Genomic DNA, 21050 nt, shown 5'->3' with positions numbered 1-21050 from the left:
TGGGGGTTAAGCAAAGAAGCCTCTAGAAAAGGAGAAATCCTTTAAATCTCAGTTTTCTACTTTTAACTGATTCTACCAACGTTTACTCCAAACCTTCCCTAGAGAAAAGTGGATCCTGAATCTTCCCTGAAAGAAACACACCACTTTCTTCTCTGCTTACACAAGAGGAAAAGCAAGGAGCACAGTTCTTGTCATGATTGCTTTTTGTAATCAACAGACACATTTAGATTCTCACTTTCCATCCTCAGCTTTTCTCGAGAGCCTTGACAAGAATCCTAGATCATGTGCTCTCGGATTTCAGAAAGTTCATCTGACTTCAACTTAACTGTTATCTAAGCACAGGACCGAGATATGCATGGTATATTTGGAAGGTGCAGATCTTGAAATGCTTTATGCAAAGGAAACAAATTCTAATTCCCACTAAAACCCTAAATCGTGTTTTAAAATAGAAAATAAGGCTTTTTAGGTGGAGAAGGTGTTGGTGTGATTAATCAATCTTCTTTATGATTTGGAATGAATCTAAACAAAAAAAATCATTTAGTTTTTCTATAGTCCGACGCCCTTTTCAAGGGCGAGTAAACACTTCTCAAGCAAGGGGCACTGTGGGCTCCTGAGCAGATTGTGACCACACTCGAATCCACAAACTGGGGTAGTTCACACAAAGGCTGAGGAGCGAAGATGATCCAGTATTACATTAAACTTCCCCATAAATCATTTTTAAGGAACACTTACACCAAGATGGCAGCTGGGCGGGAGTGGATTTGTGGAGTAGCGAGGTGGAGACCAGAGTCCCAAAAGCCTCAAGGATCCAGCAATGGGCCCTTGAACAAATATCAGTCATCAGCAAAACAAAGCAGACAAATTTGTGAAAGCTGCCAAGATCCACACTGGATCACTGGGTATGTAGGACAGCTACCTGAAAAAGTGGCCTAGACCAATAAGGGACTCTGCATAAAAAAGAGATAAGGTTTTGTTATGCTAAGGAGACCTGGGTGCTGCTTTTTATAGAAATGGAATTTAGTTTAACCTAACTAATTCTGTCCACTTTTCCAAATTATTAATCACCAAGTTCTCTTAATTTCATCTCATCGACATTTCTCAAATCCATCTAATAATTGTAACCACTGTCACTATCTTACATCAGGTTATCATTTCCTGGCTGTCTTAATGGAGCAGGTCTCCCTACCTCTCATCTGGATCCTTTCTAATCCATTTCTTATACAGCCAGAGTCACCATTCTAAAGTGCTCGGGACTTTATCTAAAACCAAACAACGGTTCCCCTTTGTTCCCAGAGGAACAAGAGTTCCTTAAAATAAGTGTTCCTTCAAAGCTCTCAGTAATCAGACCTCTGTTTATTTCTCCAGGCTGGTCTCTTGACATTTCTCTCTCTCTGCTTCGGTTCCATAACCATCCCACCTCCCCGGAACTACCAATGTATAGGTATTGTTTCTTCTTCCTAAAACACTGTTGTCCACCCCGCCCAAATTTCTCAGTTAATCCCTTAGAAACCTATTCAGACAACACCTCCTTTCTTGGGGTCTTAAGGCTGCATTGAGTGTTCCAGAGTCAACCTCTGCTCAGCCCTGTTAGTGATCATTTCTTTGGGACATATAACTGTCTCTCTGCTTGACACTTCTCTGCTAGAGTAAGGGAACCTTGACACAGGGACCATTTTCTAGTTGTTATTCTATCCTCAGGGTTAGCACACAGTAAACCTTTAATGAGTATTTGTCAAATGACAAATAAATGAGTGAAAACTTAAATCTAAAAAGCATCTCTCCCAGCTTTCCTTCCCAGTTATTTCAGGCATTTAAAAAAAAAAAAAGGACAGAGAAAAGACTTCAAGTCTGATCAATCTGGCTTCAGATTCTTCTTCTACCACTTGGAAACTGTGTGATCCCAGTCAAACAACTTAGTCTTTCTTAGCCCCCAAATCTCCATTTGGGAAGTGTAATCACATTTCCATGGAGTAATCACATCTCCATTAGGGAGTTGTAAAATTTGGAGTCATGAACATAGAACAGCCACAGAGTGACAGGCACAAAGTAAATGTTAACTATAAAAGGTAGGGATAATATTATTTCTGTTATTATTATTATTGATCACATAAAAACTAGTCCAATGGCAGCAGTGGAAATGCACTTACGTGGAAATGAGATGGACTTTTATTTCAAGCAGGAACAAAGAGTAAACAATTAGACTGGAAATGAATCCAGGGAACTATATGGGGAAAATGGACCTCTTCTCAGCTCCCCTGCCAGGCTCCTCTGTCCTCCTCATCCTTTATAGTTTTCTAAATACATTAGTTTTTTAAGCTACTCCCAATGTTCTTTCCTTAGCCTCTTAGGACTCCTGTCATTAGCCCCAGCATTCTCCATGTTCTTGTCCCCTGTCGTCTTTAAAACTCCTGTCTGCAAATTCCCCTTTTGATAGCCCTGACCAAGAAGAAGCAGGCTGTCAACGAGCACAAGTAAGACTGACCAATCCACCCTGACTTAAAATACTACGTCTTAATCCCAGGTCTTCAAAAGTCCATATCAGTCATTTCGCACACGTTGCTTGAATACCTACAGAGTAAGGACTGGGGCACTGAGCTAGTGCTTCTTTCTCCTCTAAACAAACATTAATTATTTACAGACTACTGGCCACATCTAATTAGAATAAAATTTCTTCGAGAAAAGCCAGCCCCCTTCCAGACTGAGGCCTCCGTCATACCCAGACAGAGGGGATTTATTTTGTTATTGTTGTTGATTTGAATAAATCATGTAGCAAATGGCAGTACACATGATATTCCATTTTCGTATACGTCAAAGTAGGCGATTATTCATGAAAATTAGGCATTCGTTTGGTTGAACCAAAGGCATAAGGACATACATGCATGTCTGACTCTTTGCAACACCAGGCACTGCAGCCCGCCAGGCTCCTCTGTCCATGGAATTTTCCAGGCAAGAACACTGGAGTGGGTTGCCATTTCCTTCTCCAGGGGATCTTCCGTGGAGGTTGAGCGAGCTTATGTGTCCTGCAAGTCTGCATTGCGGGCAGATTCTTTACCATTGATCTACCAGGGAGAGAAGTATAGAATACTGTCATATATTAAAGCACATGGTAATATTTTTAGGTATTATATTGCTTTGCATATTTTGAAATAATATTTGGGTATATTGGGTAAAATGTATTATTAAAATTAATTTCATTTACCTTTTAAATTTTTTAAATTAAAGCATAGTTCCTATGATTTAGTAATTAACTTCATTTAGGGGTGTGTGTGTATGTGGGTGTGTGTGCTCCCACGGATTCTTATGAAAATTTTCAAATGTGAAAGTCTGATTTTTCCAATAGTGTCCTCTGGCTAATTTAGTCAATGAAGTTTTAAAATTTATGGTTGGCCCACTTAATTAAACAGAGGTGAATGTCTATTTCCTAATTTGTTGTTTGACCCTATGGAAACTACTTAATTTCTTATCTTTTCTATTTAAATAACCATTTGCCTGCAATTCAGGAGATGCAAGTTGGATCCCTGGGTCAGGAAGAACCCCTGGAGAAGGTAATAGCAACCCACTCCAGTACCTTTGCCTGGAAAATCCCATGGACAGAGGAGGCCAGTGGGCTGCAGCCCACGGCATTGCAAAGAGTTGGACATAACTTAGCGACTAAACAACAGCAACAACAAAATAGTTGATTTACAATGCTGTGTTAGCTTTAGAAGTACAGCAAAGGGACTCAGTTATCCACATACATTATTTTTAGATTATTTTTCATTATGGGTATCACAAGATACTGTGCTATACAGTTCCACACAGTAGGTCCTTGCTGTTTATCTATTTTGTATGTTGTTGTTCAGTCATTCAGTCATGTCTGACTCTTTGCAGCACCATGGACTGCAGCATGCCAGGCCTCCCTGTCCATCACCATCTCCTGGAGCTTGCTCAAACTCATGTTCATCAAGTCGGTGATGCCATCCAACCACCTCATCCTCTGTCATCCCCTTCTCTTCCTGCATTCTATCTTACTCAGCATCAGGGTCTTTTCTAGTAGTGTAATTCTGTGAATCTCAAACTCCTAATTTATCCTTCCCACTCCCCTTTCCCCTTTGCTAACTCTAAGTTTGTTTTCTATGTCTGTGAGTCTATTTCCGTTTTTAAGTAAGTTCATTTGTACCATTTTTTTTTTAGATTTTACATATAAGTGATATCATATGATATTTATCTTTGTCTGACTTACTTCACTCAGTATGATAATCACTAAGTAAGGACCTGATAATGTGTCTTAACTTTTCACTTTGTGAAACTTGAGACTGTCATTTGAGGTCTGATGCCTGAAATAAAAAGTCAGGTTATACCACTCTCTTCTTTCCCAGGTGTCCCTCTCCTCTGCCCCTGGCCCCCATCACACTGCCTTCTGTACAAATTAAATGAAGCAATAGCATCCTGGAGAGTATGCTGGTCCAGAATTCCAAAGGTTTACCTTCCTGTACTTCTAATTAGAGCATGACATGTGGGGGGTAAAAATAGGCCACTGTTAGTCTCAGGGTCCTCATGAAGAAAATGAAAAGAAATGCCACATGACCAATGTTTTACCAAAACTGGTTGATTTAAAGCAACAACAACAACAACTCACAAAGGAAGTTGATGAGTTACCAACCTTTCTTAGTAACTCATGCCCAATATGGAATTCATGAAATTCCTCCTTACGACTTCTTCCAACCCTCAGTATGTGTGGAATACTCTAAATTATTCAGGGGGACTCAAAGACACTTTCAAAGCAAGGTGTTGTCATTGTAAGCTCCAATCAACCATCCTTTGAAATGAACTCTTGCTTAAATACTGGTTTCCCATCACTTTCTGCACAAATATATTTCTCTTCCTACAAATGAAGATAAGTAAGTAAAGTCACTCAGTTGGGTCTGACTCTTTGCGACCCCATGGACTGTAGCCTACCAGGCTTCTCCCATGGGATTTTCCAGGCAAGAGTACTGGAGTGGGTTACCATTTCCTTCTCCAGAGGATCTTCCCCACCCAGGGATCGAACCTGGGTCTCCCGCATTGTAGGCAGACGCTTTACTTTCTGAGCCACCGGGGAAGTCCATACGAATGAAGATACTTCACCACAAATAGACCCCATCCTAGTGAACCACATTTGGCAACATTCACAAGATCTAATGTCACCACGGGTAGTAAATACTTTCAAGGAATGATTCACGTCTTAGTTCTCTGCCTCCTTGGGCAACCCATCCATCAGATTTATCTAGGGATCCCGAGTAGCTGTGGAAGAAAATTAGCCTAATTATCTGTGTTCTTAGAGTATTACAGCTCCAGCAAAGATGAAGACAGACTCTTCTTATCATGTCCATGTCAGAGTTACCCCTTACATTTAAGAGTTTTCACTAGCTATGACAAAGCACCACTCATTCCTTTCCAAAAAAGGATAGTTCTTGCTGTTTTCAGATGGTGGTTGCTAAAATCTACCAGCTGCCTAGGTCACTGTGCATCTCAGCAGGTGAGATTATGTTCTTCTAAAGCAGTTTGAATATTAGGGCTGAGAAGACCAGAATGAGGTTTCTTTGTTCATTTCACGGTTCTTTGTTCCTTTTGTGGATGAAAAAATTTAGATGAGGTTAATCTAATTGTCATTAAGGGCCATTTCGACTTCTGGATTCCTCATTTTGCAATATGACCACAGATGTCTTTGTGCCTTACCAGGTTTAGTGAGGGACAAAGTTAGAATGATTTCATGTGATTTTTTCCCCCCCGTGACTATGGTTGGATGAGTAAAGTCCCTCATTAACTAGTGCATACCATTAGCAAAACAAATTCAGGAGTTCTTTTTTTTTTTTTCTGTGTAATACTTGCTGATGGGTAATGCCACTATTTTCTCAAGGCAATATTCTAGCCAAATCACTTCTGCTGATACGGGCCTTAACAGACTGCTGATGGTCAAGGAGAGGATAGAGGTTTCCAGGGAAATAAAAGGAAACTTGTGAAAACCCACTTGAAGAACACATTACACACTTATCAAGCAGTTGAACTATTAGGCTTGTATTAATGCCCCAGGTCTTAAAAAACGTGGAACCTATTTTAATAACTGCTATCAACCACCTGTCATCCCTGTGTCATGATGTGTCCAGAGCTACATAAGCACTAACTGTCCTGTGAAAAAGGCATTGCTTAGAACCAGGAGCCGACCTTTAAGTCACCGCCCACCTTCTTGGTCCAAAAGCAAAATGGATAACACTGAAGAGGAACAATAGCCCAGAGAATTAAACACGTTCTAAACCCAAGAATATTCATGACATTTTATTACTAGTTATCAGAGCAAGAGTTTCCTAACACAGTATGTAAATTAAAGGTCTATACAGGAACAAAATAAATAGCCTTGGCCGGTGAGAAGAGAGTTGCATTTTAGCTTTGAATCTTGCTTTTCCCTACTTGGGAAAACTCCAATAACTGTTGACTGCGCCCCAAGAAGGTAATGTGTTTCAATTGCCAATCAATATGTAAAACATTTAGGGTTTTGAGTTCTTCTCTAAGAAGTTCTTGCGTTTAGCTTCCATTTGATAGTATGCAATTAAAAAAAAAAAATCCTGTGCCTCAGTTTCTCATCTGAGAGTTAAAAATATGGACAGCAATATAATGATTATTCAAAAGAAATAACTAACACAAGTTCTAGCTAGAGACAATACTTGCTGTACTTACTACAATTTTTTTATTATCCTGTTTGTATTAATTTGAACAAACCTCCCTTGGGCAAACACTCTAAGATTTAGTGATTTCTGGGCTTCTGATTTCTCTTCATTATGAGAAAATGATTCTTCCCCATAGTATGGTGACGAAAAACACACCAGTAACTCCAAATCATTAACTTAATATATTAAACTTATACTACTGTAGACTAATATCAATAACCTCAGATATGCAGATGACACCACCCTTATGGCAGAAAGTGAAGAGGAACTAAAGAGCCTTTTGATGAAAGTGAAAGAGAAGAGTGAAAAAGTTGGCTTAAAGCTCACCATTCAGAAAACTAAGATCATGGTGGCAGCCAGTCCCATCATTTTATGGCAAATAGATGGGGAAACAGGGGAAACAGTGGCTGACTTTAGTTTTCTGGGCTCCAAAATCACCACAGATGGTGATTGCGGCCATGAAATTAAAAGATGTTTACTCCTTGGAAGGAAAGTTACAACCAACCTAGACAGCATATTAAAAAGCAGAGACATTACTTTGCCAACAAAGGTCCGTTTAGTCAAGGCTATGGTTTTTCCAGTGGTCATGTATGGATATGAGAGTTGGACTGTGAAGAAAGCTGAGTGCTGAAGAATTGATGCTTTTGAACTGTGGTGTTGGAGAAGACTCTTGAGAATCCCTTGGACTGCAAGGAGATCCAACCAGTCCATCCTAAAGGAGATCAGTCCTGGGTGTTTATTGGAAGGGCTGATGTTGAAGCTGAAGCTCCAACAGTTTGGCCACCTGATGCGAAGAGCTGACTCATTTGAAAAGACCCTGATGCTGGGAAAGATTGAGGGTGGAGGGAGAAGGGGATGACAGAGGATGAGATGGTTGGATGGGATCACTGACTCGATGGACATAGGTTTGGGTGGACTCTGGGAGTTGGTGATGGACAGGGAGGCCTGGTGTGCTTCGGTTCATGGGGTCACAAAGAGTAGGACACGACTGAGCAACTGAACTGAACTGTAGACTAATGCTTTTTTTTTGTTTGTTTTGCATTCTCACAAAACCATCAATGCAGTAACATTGTGTTAAGCCAAAGATGCATTCTAAGTCCTATGCATGCGTGCATGCTAAGCCGCTTCAGTCATGTCCCATTCTTTGTGACCCTATGGACTGTAGCCTGCCAGGCTCCTCTGTCCATGGGATTCTCCAAACAAGAATACTGGAGTGGGTTGCCATGCCCTCCTCCAGCGGATCTTCCTGACCTGGGGATTGACCTGGTATCTCATGTCTCGTGCATTGACAGGTGAGTTGTTTACCACTAGTGCCACCTGGGAAGCTCTCTAAGTCCAACAACTGGCCCCATATGGATTTGATGTTACTCACTTCCCTGAGCCCTGTATTCATTCTGTTCTTCTTCTACAGGTCCTGTTACCTGTGTCCTTTATTTTGTTTGTTTCAAATGTTTCCTATCCATTTGAACATGATCCATCCAGTCTCTAAGCTAACCTGACGAATCCTAATACCATGGTCCCCATCCATCCATTGTATCAGATGTTCTCTAATGAGAAAAGCAAGCATCACCTTATCCAAGCCTCGGCTTCATCTCACTGTGTTCCTCACCAGACTGAGCACGTTGCATCCCTAACAACTTCCTGTGACCCAAGGAACCGGGAGTCTCAGTACCATGCTTGATGCAGGGCAGTCACATTAAGATGTGTCCAACAGGGAAAAAATATTGAGGGGGGGTTGTATATAAAATGAAGAAGATTCATTGACTAGCAAAAATCGATGAAGCAAAAATGAACCATTTTCCTCTCATTGATTTTCACTGCTCATTGTGTGTTGACAGCCATCTCTGCAACTTTTCATTCATCTTGTAGTTTCTGGGGAGGCCATACAAGGCTACGGGAACACTCACAGCACTTAGCCAGGCCCTTCCCATTCCACTGAGGTAAAACACCACACTGGAAAGAAAATTCTCACTGAGGAACAACTACAGTTTCTCACTGAAGAGTAAATTGCAGCCAACACGTTAGTGAGCAGCGCTGTCCTCGCTGGACTCTGATGAAATCACACCAGGACCTTCGCTCGGTGGCCTCTTGACTTTGTCTGGCCGTGTTCTCAGTTAGGCTTTCCTGCGAGAGCAGAGACCTACCCTCTTCCAGACTCAAGCTCCTAGCATTCTAGAGAAATCGTACTCTACCAAAAGGGTCATCCATCATCTGTGAAAGCCAGGCAGCTTAAGTTCCTGCCAAGAGCAGGGGCAGGGATTCTGAGTAATTGGACGTTGCCTGTGTGAGCCAAGTGGAGACAAGAGGTGAGGTGAGGAGAAAGCGTCCCCCCTTCTTCCGGAAGAGGCTGCAAGGCCAGACCTCAGCTGCCATCTCCGAGGCCCTCAGGTGTGTGTCAAACTCCCTACCTATTTTTAAACAGCACATGCATTCAAAAACAAGTCAGCATGTACTTTTTGAAGGAGTTATCTACCATGAGTTGGCATGCAGTCACTTAGGCTCTAGAGAAGTTCAGATAAAGATTAAACTCCTTTTGATACAAGCCAAGAAGACGGAGGAACCCAGCCCTGGCTACATTCCTCCCCTTTTGTTTATTGAATAAAGAAAACAATCTACGACCAACTAAGTCCCCATTTCCTTATTACCATCCCACCCGGGGTACTCAAGACCATGCATGTAACTATCTATCAGTCAATTACAAAGCAAGAGCACTCCCTGTTAGTCAACTCACCCACGTGCATGCAGACAAGGTGGGAATCACAAAACACTTATGGGAAAGTGAGAAGGGCACAAACTTGGCTTTGGGAAGACACTGGTGGTTTAGACAAGTACTTGGAGAACTACTCCTCTGTCCATGGGATTCTCCAGGCAAGAATACTGAAATAGGTTGCTATTTCCACCTCCAGGGGATCTCCCTGACCCAGGGATCGAAAGCTCGGCCCCTACATCCCCTACAAGGGCAAGTGGATTCTTCACCACTGAGCTGCCTGGGAAGCCCACTCAATGTCTAGATGCTCTCAATAGGAGAATAGTGCCTGCAATATTGAGCTAATTCTGCTATGTTGGTTAAGTTCCAGCATCTCTCATCTATAAAAAATAAGGTATTCCTACATAAGCTCCCTGGATGAACCCGGTGAATGAGCAGTGCCACAAGTAACTAGCCACCATCGTCCATTCCCCTGTCTTTCCCCTCCCCGCTTCACTTTCTGCCCTTTTCATTCTTCTCCTTTCCGTTCACAATGCTGACCGGATGCCTGTAAGTTTCAGGCACTGTGTTAGTCCCTAGGGATGCAAGTTGATTAAGGCGTTACTATAGTCCTTGAGAAACTTTCAGTTCTGTCCAGAGGAACAGAGAGTTATAGCAATGATATGGCGCAGGGGGTAAGGACAATGAGAGAGGGAAACACCAGACACTAAGAAGTACAGAGGTGGGCATCAGGGCCAGCTCAAGGCAATCACGGGAGGCTTCTAGGAGGAAGTGTTTCCTTGACCTTAGTGTTAAATGGGAGTTCGTTACATAAGGAAGGGGAGGAAAGTCCAAAAGAACAGCCTGAGACAGTATGAAACATGGCAGTTTCAACAGTGATCCTAACCGGCCTCAGTCACACTGTTCACACATGAGGACAAACGAGAAGAAACGAGGCTCACGACGTCAGCCAGAGGCGGTTACAGACTTAGCAGCTTAGCATACAGACCTAAGAAATTGGAAAGTGAAAGTGAAGTCATTCAGTCGTGTCCGACTCTTAGCCACCCCGTGGATTGTAGCGCACCAGGCTCCTCCCTCCATGGGATTCTCCAGGCAAGAATACTGGAGTGGGTTGCCATTGCCTTCTCCAGGGGATCTTCCCAACCCAGGGATCGAACCTGGGTCTCCTACATTACAGGCAGACGCTTTAACCTCTGAGCCACCAGGGATTGGAACTTACCCTTAAAAACGGAAAATCCACTGAAATCTTTTAAGTGATTGAGGACTATGGTAGTCTAATGCTGTGTCTCTGAGTTTATAAACAATAGGAGAGTTGTCAAGTCTGAACCCAGATCTGCAGAAGCAACCCCTATTTCCACTCAGGATTTTGCCCAGGAGGAGCAAATTCCACAGAGCCCCTGGCCCTTCAGCCGAGGTCCTGAAATGATCGGACCCACACCTGGCTGCAACACGTTCAGTCAGAATCGCCAGACCTCAGCTCCTGCAGATCCCAGAGCAAGAAAAAGAAACGCTTGCGCTTGTCAGAGATTTGGGTCACTGTTCATCACACTGCATTCCTGTAGCAATAACTGACTCACAGAAGTACTGAATCCATTTCTCCCACTTTTTTTTTTTAACCAAAATAAGAAGACGATGGTCTACTCAGACTCCAGAAAGAACTCATTTTAGATAAAAATAGCTCTTTTGATAAGGACAATATATCCCACTGTGGGACTAAGGGGAGTGGAGAGGAAGGTTGAAGCTCTGCTGGCTAAAATCACTTTCTTGTCAGTGAGAAATATTAGTGTTTGGAGAGTTTAGATTGCTTAAGGAAATGAGAGAAGATGGGAGAGAGATGCTCAGTCATTCACCAGATTTTTAAGAGCCTGCTGAAATGGGAATGTTGGCCTGCCTCCCCCACTCCTGTGAGCAGAACTTCTGGGGGTTTCTATCACTCGTCCCCGCTCCCCTGGCACAGACAATGGGCCCTGAGGACCTGTAAACCCAGAGGAGCAAAAAGAAAGCTTATAAGCAGGGAGAGCTAGTCTGTAGAAAGAAAAAAAAAATGGGGGTGAAACAGACAAGGAAGCAGGAGTTCATAGTTCATTGGCTCCAGAGGGCAGAGTACATCCAAGATCAACCGTCTTGGTTCCCAGACATGCCGCTTCCTGTTCTCAGCCCCCACAGGCCTGGCAGCGCTTCCTGCTTTTTGATCTGAGATGTAACACTGAATCACAGTAATAAATCCTCCATCTGCCTAGGCAGGTAGTGTTATCGCTCAGTCGTGTCTGACTCTCTGCGACCCCATGGATAGTCGGCCAGGTTCCTCTGTCTGTGGGATTCTCCAGGCAAAAATACTGGAGTGGGTTGCCATTCTTTTCTCCAGGGGATCTTCCCACCCCAGGGATCGAACCCAGGTCTCCCATATCTCAGGTAAATTCTTTACTGTCTGAGCTACCAGGGAAGCACTTTCATTTGCTTAAGCTCAAGAAAACTCAAAATTGAAAGAAACCTGAGGAAAATAGTCATACATATGCTAGGCATGAGGGATACAAAAGAGGCAGGACAGATAAATGAATAGATTCTGGCCAGCAGTTCAAAGTTGTGATATAAACACCGATGCTCTGGAATAAGCTTCCCAGACTTGGACAAGTCTAGAAGCGGGCTATCGGTCTAACAGTTTATCAGAGAGGGTATAATCAACAAGGTAGAATGCCATCTAGATGACCAGGAAGAGTCTGAGGAATGGGCTCTTGGTTGAGCAAAAATCAGTTCAGTTGAGTTCAGTTGCTCAGTCGTATCTGACTCTTTTTGACCCCATGGACTGCAGCACGCCAGGCCTCCCTGTCCATCACCAACTCCCGGAGTTTATTCAAACTCATGTCCATTGAGTCAGTGATGCTATCCAACCAACTCATCCTCTGTCGTCCCCTTCTCCTCCTGCCCTCAATCTTTCCCAGCATCAGGGTCTTTCCAAATGAGTCAGCTCTTCGCATCAGGTGGTCAAAGTATTGGAGTTTCAGCTTCAACATCAGTCCTTCCAATGCATATTTAGGACTGATTTCCTTTAGGATGGACTGGTTGGGTATCCTGCAGTCCCAGGGACTCTCAAGAGTCTTCATCAACACCACAGTTCAAAAGCATCAATTCTTCGGCACTCAGCTTTCTTTATAGTCCAACTCTCACATCCATACGTGACTACTGGAAAAACCAGAGCTTTGATTAGACAGGCCTTTGTTGGTGAAGTAATGTCTCTGCTTTTTAATATGCTAAGTTTGTCACAAGCTAGTAAAGTAATTCTCAAAATCCTCCAAGCCAGGCTTCAACAATTTGTGAACCATGAACTTCCAGATGTTCAAGCTGGATTTAGAAAAGGCAGAGGAACCAGAGATCAAATTGTCAACATCTGCTGGATCATCAAAAAAGCAAGAGTGTTCCAGAAAAACATCTATTTCTGCTTTACTGACTATGCCAAAGCCTTTGACTGTGTGGATCACAATAAACTGGAAAATTCTGAAAGAGATGGGAATACTGCTTCTTGAGAAATCTGTATGTAGGTCAGGAAGCAACAGTTAGAACTGGACATGGAACAACAGACTGGTTCCAAATAGGAAAAGGAGTACGTCAAGACTGTATATTGTCACCCTGCTTATTTAACTTGCAGGCAGAGTACATCATGAGAAACGCTGGGCTGGATGAAGCACAAGCTGGAATCAAGATTGCCGGGAGAAATATCAATAACCTCAGATATGCAGATGACACCACCCTTATGGCAGAAAGCGAAGAAGAACTAAAGAGCCTCTTGATGAAAGTGAAAGAGGAGAGTGAAAAAGTTGGCTTAAAGCTCACCATTCAGAAAACTAAGATCATGGCATCTGGTCCCATCACTTCATGGCAAATAGATGGGGAAACAGTGGAAACAGTGGAAGACTTTATTTTGGGGGGCTCCAAAATCACTGCAGATGGTGACTACAGCCATGAAATTAAAGGTGCTTACTACTTGGAGGAAAAGTTATGAGCAAAAATGGTCATTGGCTAACGTTGAGGGGAAATTTGCAGAGTGATCAGGACAGAATCCAGACTGCAGCGGGCTGAAGAGAAGACGAGAAAGTATAAACAAAGGGAGACAACTCTTAAAACACTTCTGAGAACCACGATAATGGAAGAGGCAGGGCTTTAGGTGGAGGGTACATGGGCTGGGTTGAAAAATTATTTTTTGCTGTTGTCATCTAACGGGAAAGATATGAGGAATAGGTGTCACAGGTTACCTCTCTAGAAGAGGAAATCTTTTGTGGGAAACAATGAACAGAAGGAACAATACAATGAGATTGGAAAATGATATGTCAAGAAGATAAAGACAACCCACTCAGAATATGCGAGTTGAGTCAAACTAAACTCTTCTTATTACAAACCAACTGCTTGGGAGGAAATTATTTTGGGTGAAAAAATGCATTGCCATGCTCAAATGGAGTGTCTGAAAACTAATTACTGTTCGTAACTTATTCATCCCCAATACCTCACCAACATGATCCTTCTGTAATAGATTCATATTTCAAAGTGTGGAATGGAAAAAAATGTGCCAACTAGCAATGACACAGAGACCATACTCCCAGGTATAAAAGCAGTTGGAAAAGTGAATATGGGGAGATTTTTAACACGACTACATCTACAGGGTTAATTTTCTTTTTATAACTCTCATTCCCCAAGGGTACTGAATGGGTGCCCAACAAATCATTGAAAATATATTTTGCTGACTTTGACGTATCTTCTATATGTATGTAGCATGTTTGATAAAGACTTCCCTTGTGAAAATTAATTGTATTTTTAAATACAGAAAAATGTTACTATAGAAAGAGGACCACCTGTTGTAAATTGAGCAGCACAGAGAGAAAGCATTGCACCAACCATATTTCTTAGAATCTCAACTGATTTTGATGTTTTTTTAAGTCATTGCCATACCCCTTCTACCACCACCATCACTGCCATTACTTATCACCACCACCATCATCTTCACCATCACTATCATCACTAACACCACCATCACTGCCATTACTTATCACCACCACCATCATCATCGCCATCACTACCATCACCAACACCACCATCACTGCCATTACTTATCACCACCGCCATCATCATCACTAACACCACCATCACTGCCATTACTTATCACCACCGACATCATCTTCACCATCACTACCATCACTAACACCACCATCACTGCCATTACTTATCACCACCATCATCATCACCATCACTACCATCACCAACACCACCATCACCATCACTACCATCACCACCATCACCATCACTACCATCACTAACACCACCATCACCAACACCACCATCACCACTACAATCACCATCACCACTGCCACTGTCACCATCGCTACCATCAACCATCTCGAAGACCATTCCTACCACCACCTCCATCACCCTTACCACTATCACCTCTACCAACATCATCACCATTAGCTGGTTTCCCACTATAATTTCTGAACCATGAGTTGCTATTTGGATCAGTAATTTCTGATATGGCTCATCCAGTTGCAAAAAAATTCTGTGCCACTTTTCCTCCCGAAGCACCTTTCCTTCTCTGGTGGTGGTGGTTTAGTCGCTAAGTCGAGTCTGACTCTTGCAACCCCATGGACTGTAGCCTACCAGGCTCTTCTGTCCAGCGGATTCTCCAGGCAAGAATACTGGAGTAGGCTGCCATTTCCTTCTCCTTTCCTTCTCTATTTGCATAATAAATGATAATCAGAAGACAAATGTGGGCCAGCATCAGAGGCAGAAGTGGAGAATGAAGGCTCGGGGCAAGAGGTGGAGGAGCAAGTACCAAGTAACCAGACTGCAACAATGACCTGGTTTGCAACACACACTGATGGATTTGTGATAGGAACTTATAAAAGTAGCATGTGCAGCCAGGGCTTTATTTTTAATGTCCCAGCATTGATCAAAAAAAAGGCGGGGGATTCAACTAAGCCAATGATGGAGAAAACTAATTTCATGGTAAAATAATTCCAAAATGTATTTAAGGTGCACTGGCAAGACCATTTTCAAAGAAATCTGCATTACAAAACATGCATGGGAATTGAAGACTCCATTCAGATAACCTCCAGCTGCTAAAGAAACACTGTTATTCTTTTGCTCTTTCCCACTGTTTCCTGTAAACAATTTTATGAAGGAGAAAAGCTTCCTTACCACATCTGCCCTTGTCAAAAGAAAGGCACAGCATGGTGCAAATATGTTGTTTTGTTTCTTCCATTAGCAAATATTTCTTTTCTCTCTTAAAAGACATGAATAAACAAGAAGAAAACAGTGGTGCTGAAATTACTCACTAGCTTCCTTGAAGGAGATCAATATGGAACAGTAATAGAAAATGGACTTTTTTAGGTCTTGCCAAAGAGAGGAGCTTGGTGAAGGCAGCTCTTCTTGTGAATTACTGTATTTTACATTCAGTGCCCCAAGATCCAAGATAAATATTTTATGTCTTAAAAACATGTAAAATTCTAAATGATCACTTCATAGCCTCTATAAACAGAGCTCCATAATATATGCACAGTAGATTTGTCTTTTTGTTTAAGAAGGTGACACCTTGACTCAGCATGAGCGTATCGGGTAGACTTAAACTTTCAGTGGGAACAATCACTCAAACACAGTTATGGATTAGCATGTATTTTACTTTCAGTGTCCCTATTTTCCTTGCAGAAAAAAAGACATCTGATTAACCACATGATGGGGGTGGGGTGGGGTGGTGTAGTGTATTAAAATTGAAATGACCGCACAAAATATAGTCAGTCAAATGACCACAAAACCAAATAAATTCTTCATCAGTTCAATTTCTGTGTTCTTACTCACTCTTTTTTCAATTTAAAGGTGCAGTTTCTTGCTTCCTGTGCTTTCTCATAATTTATGAGGAAAACCCATTCAAGATGCCTAGTACATCATGCCACACATTGTTTGCACACTTGTTTCTAAGTCTGATTGGTCATTTTCTTAGACTTAAGGCACCGAAGTTTTCATTTAGGATGCTGTGGAGCAATTTCTGACATTTTGAAGTGTAAATAGTCGCTGGGAAAAGTCAACATTTAGATACACATAAAGAAAACAGAAGTTTTAATCATTAGGAAGACACAGACCTTGAATGTCAACCTAAAAAACCACAGGACTGATCAATACTGACTATACCACAATAGGAATGGGTCTTTAATGAAGTCAGTTTCAAATTCCCGGGTTTCATTTGGCATCTTCACCCTGACTAGTACTACTCTCAGTCCATACCTAGTCCTTGCACCAACCTTATTTTCAGCTTTATTTTGTAGTGAACTTGAACACCATATATGTAGTGGGTACAAACAGTGGGTCTACAGTCAGGCTACCTGACCACGAAACTAAATAAATGTTCCATCAGTTCAATTTCTGTGTTCTTACACTTCTATCAGTTTGCTGCTGCTGCTGCTGCTAAGTCACCCCAGTCATGTCTGTCTCTGTGCGATCCCATAGACGGCAGCCCACCAGGCACCCCCGGCCCTGGGATTCTCCAGGCAAGAACACTGGAGTGGGCTGCCATTTCCTTCTCCAATGCATGAAAGTAAAAAGTGAAAGTGAAGTCCCTCAATTTAAAGACATCCAATTTCTTGCTTTGTATGCTTTCTCATAATTTATGAGAAATGCATATTCGAGATGCTGACTGTACCTTTCAGAAGTTTTTAAATTCTGACTGTACCCGTCAGTAGTACTATAACTTAGGGCACATGATTTGATGTCTCAGTCTCAATTCCCTCATCTGCAAAATGATATCAAATAACAGCCATGTGATGCAGTTGTTTGAATACTAGATGACTTAATATATAAAGGCTGCTTATAGAGGAAATGCTAAATTAATTCTGTGGTTGTTATTGTCATCACTTATAATAATAATTATCAGTACTTTAAATATTGTATGTGTTTGAGGTGTCTAGCATGATGTTTTGATAAACATACACACAGTGAAATGTCTAATATAGATGTCTAATATGTCCAAATAACTTTGTCTATTGTGAAAAATGCTGTAACAGTACTAAAAGTTCAAGCAAAAAAAGCAAAAATAAACAATTAGGACTACATCAAACTAAAAAAAAACTTCTGCGCAGCAAAGGAAACAATCAATGAAATGAAAAACAAATGGATGAATCAGGAGAAAATATTTGCAAACCTAATATCTGATTTTAAAAAAGGTTAATTCAAAATATGTATCCAAAATATATAAGGAACCCCTATAACTCAACAGCCAAAAAAAAAACCCTCAATTTAAAAATTGGCAAAGGTCTTGATTAAACATTTTTCCAAGAAGATATACAAATGGCCAACAGGTACATGCAAATAAAAACCACAGTGAGATACCACCTCACACCTCTGAAAATGGCTATTATCAAAAAGAGAACAGGTGACAGACGCTGCAAGGATGTGAAGAAGAGGGGACCACTGTGCACTGTTGATGGGAATGTAAACTGGGGCAGTCACTATGAGAAACAGTATAGAGTTTCCTCAAAAAATTAAAATTAGAACAACCAAACCATCCGAGAATCCCACTTCTGGGTATATACCCAAAGGAAATGACGTCAATAGCTCAAAGAGAGATCTGTGCTCCCAAGTTCATTGCAGCATTATTCACATGAAGTACTATTATTAGCATGGTTGTCTGTCCCTTTTGGTCATAAGGGAAAAGAGCAGGCTCTGTATATTTGTACAGTTTGAACAATGCCTTGTATAAGTCCACAACCTGTCCAGTCTCTGGTTTTTGCTAGAAATTCTACTGAGGTAAAAAATAAAAATGACCAGAGGCACAATTATAAAAGAATAATGAGAATTCCAAAAATATCCCATTTTGCAGCATGATCTTGCTTCTCTTTTCCCATGAGACTAATTAAAAGGAAAGGGGACTAAGGACAGATTTAAGTAAACGATGGTGCCAACTGCTGTGACCGCTCTCCTGCATGTAATCCTGCAGTCGTTTTTCCTCACATCATATTAGGTGACCATGCTTGAGAAAGACCTCTCCACTGAAATGCAAATAAGTACACAAGGAGAGTTGGAAGCACTTTCACATTTTGAAACACTGTACACAATGAGATCCATATACGCGATGTATTGAATTCTAGCCAGCATGGAGGACTCCAACTTAGAAGGTAAGTTGATAAGTGCGACCACTAATGTGCAAAGGATTCCTTAGACAGACTACTTAATGCCCACCCACCCAAAATGAAAAGCAGTACATGATGTCACGTTGAGGGAGAAAAAGCAAAAAGCCAAAAAATGACCTCGCTCTCAGTTCAATAAGTATGTCTTCCACTTAACTTGCAAATGGGAGGAAGAAAGAAGAAACTGGAAAAATACGTGTAAAGGCAAAACAATTGAAGTCGAGGAAACTAGCTTCAAGTGACACTGCATTTTTTTTCCTAACCTTTTTCCCTAACATGTCTTGCTAAGAAAAAATTCTACTCAGGGGCACCAATCATTTTAATCTATGACCAAGGACTTTTCATGGGTGATGCATGTGTCCCCTCTCATCAAATAAATTTTTTCCAATTTAAAAATGCTAACATGCATGCATGCCAAATTGTTTCAATCATGTCTGACTCTTTGCGACCCTATGGACCTTAGCCTGCCAGGCTCCTCTGTCCATGGAGATTCTCCAGGCAAAACACTGGAGTGGGTTGCTATGCCCTCCTCCAGGGGATCTTCCCAACCCAAGGATAGAACCTGCATCTCTTATGTCTCCTACATCGGCAGGCAGGTTCTTTACCACTAGCGCCACCTGGGAAGCCATGTCATTTCTTTTTGATGATCATTTTCAGTTGAAAAATATTAAGAAAAAGAAACAAATCAAAATTATCTGTAATTCAATGGCTCAAAGAGAGAGATATCCTCATAGTTTGGTTTAATGTTTCATTTTTACATTTTTATTATTGTAAAATTGACCATGATATGATCACATGGAGAAAACACATGAAGATTTTTAAAAATTATGACAAAGTAAGCACCTGTATCCATCCAGTCCATTCTAAAGGAAATCAGTCCTGAATATTCATTGGAAGGACTGATATTGAAGCTGAAACTCCAATACTTTGGCTACCTGATGCAAAGAGCTGAATCATTTGAAAAGACCCTGGTGCTGGGAAAGATTGAAGGTGGGAGGAGAAGGGGATGATAGAGGATAAGATGGTTGGATGGCATCACCGACTCAGTGGACATGAGTTTGAGTCAACTCCGGGAGTTGGTGATGGACAGGGAGGCCTGGTGTGCTGCGGTCCATGGGGTCGCAAAGAGTTGGACACGACTGAGGGACTGAACTGAATTGAACTGAAGCACCCATGTAAGCACCACCCAGATTCAAAAGTAGAAAACTGCACCATCCTTTAGAAGTTCCTTGTTGTTCCAACCTCAGTCACCCCACACTTCCTCATCACCCCCATCCTCTCTTCCTGGGCCTAACACTTCTTTTAACACATGTGGGTTACATCTCTAAATAATGTGTTAAAAGTTTCATTTGTTAAAGATAAATTGTACAACAGAGGGAATCATAGCCATTATCTTATAGTAATATGTGATGGAGTATAATCTGTAAAAATACTGAATCACTACACATACTCTGTATGCCAGAAACTAATATAATATTGTGAATCAACTATATTTCAATAAAAATAAAATGCAAAGTAAAAGTTTTGTTTGTTAACTTGAGAGAAGTGAAATTATACACTGTGTATTATCAGAGGCTTGCTTCTTTTCATTCATCATTACGTCTATGCAAAACTCATCAGAATGAAGGCACAAGCTACATTCCAGTTATTTTTATAGCTACGTAGTAGTCCACAGAGTAAGACCTCATGTAGATTTTGATTCTAATCCTGATGGTCATTTGGGTTGTTTCTATGTTTGATGCTAAAGTTATTTTTATGCATGTGTCCCAGTGAAAATTTGCAAGCATTCATGAGAGTTTCCACCTAATAGCAAGTACGCTGGGTTTAAAGGTTATATGCAGGTTCAGATTTACTCAGTAATACCAAAATGTTTTCCAGAGTAGTTATACCAATTTTTACTCCAAAAAAATTGGATGAGAGTCCCCATCTACAACCTAACACTTAGTTTCATCCAACTTCTTAGCTTTTACCAATCTGGAGGGTATATATAATTTAAATACTTAATACTATTAAGCTGGAGCCTCTTTTTCTATCAGCTTTGCCATTTTGAGTTTCTCTCTGAGTGTTTCTGTGAGTGTGCACAAATGTGTGAAGTGTCTTGCCAATATCATAATATGTTTATAATGGATACTACAGATGTGCTGTTTTCAAATTAAGAGAGATAGGAAGTACTTCTCTGGCCTTTTATGGCTTTAAAACTTAAAATAAATATAGAAATGATTAGAGAAACTATCATGGTCAATAACACCACTATTGACATAATTGCTCAAACTAGTAGAGGAAATCACTCTACCTCTTTTTTCCATTACACTATCTTCCTTCCAGAAGGTAGGTTCTGTACTATCTTCCAGTAGGTGATCAAATTCTATTGACACTATTTCTAAATTATATAGTTAGTTCTAGGAAACCTATGGTTCTTCTCTTTCCATGATATAAATATATATGCATACTTATTTATGGGGCTTCCCAGATGGCACTAGTGGTAAAGAACCCACCTGCCAA

General features: G+C 41.2%; 1 protein-coding gene and 1 non-coding gene across 2 annotated transcripts in view; both read right to left on the bottom strand.

The window, feature by feature from the left end:
- HS6ST3 (heparan sulfate 6-O-sulfotransferase 3) overlaps window positions 1–21050 on the bottom strand; it is a 700607-nt gene that overhangs the window by 311290 nt on the left and 368267 nt on the right. The window lies entirely within an intron of this gene.
- On the bottom strand, window positions 10527–10598 carry TRNAY-GUA. Its single transcript has one exon. It is a non-coding gene; the product is annotated as a tRNA-Tyr (tRNA).

The sequence above is a fragment of the Cervus elaphus genome, chromosome 30, assembly GCF_910594005.1.
Source record: "Cervus elaphus chromosome 30, mCerEla1.1, whole genome shotgun sequence".
Lineage (NCBI taxonomy): Eukaryota > Metazoa > Chordata > Mammalia > Artiodactyla > Cervidae > Cervus > Cervus elaphus.
The sequence above is the reverse complement of the archived record's forward strand: the minus strand, read 5'-3'. Positions and strand labels throughout refer to the sequence as shown.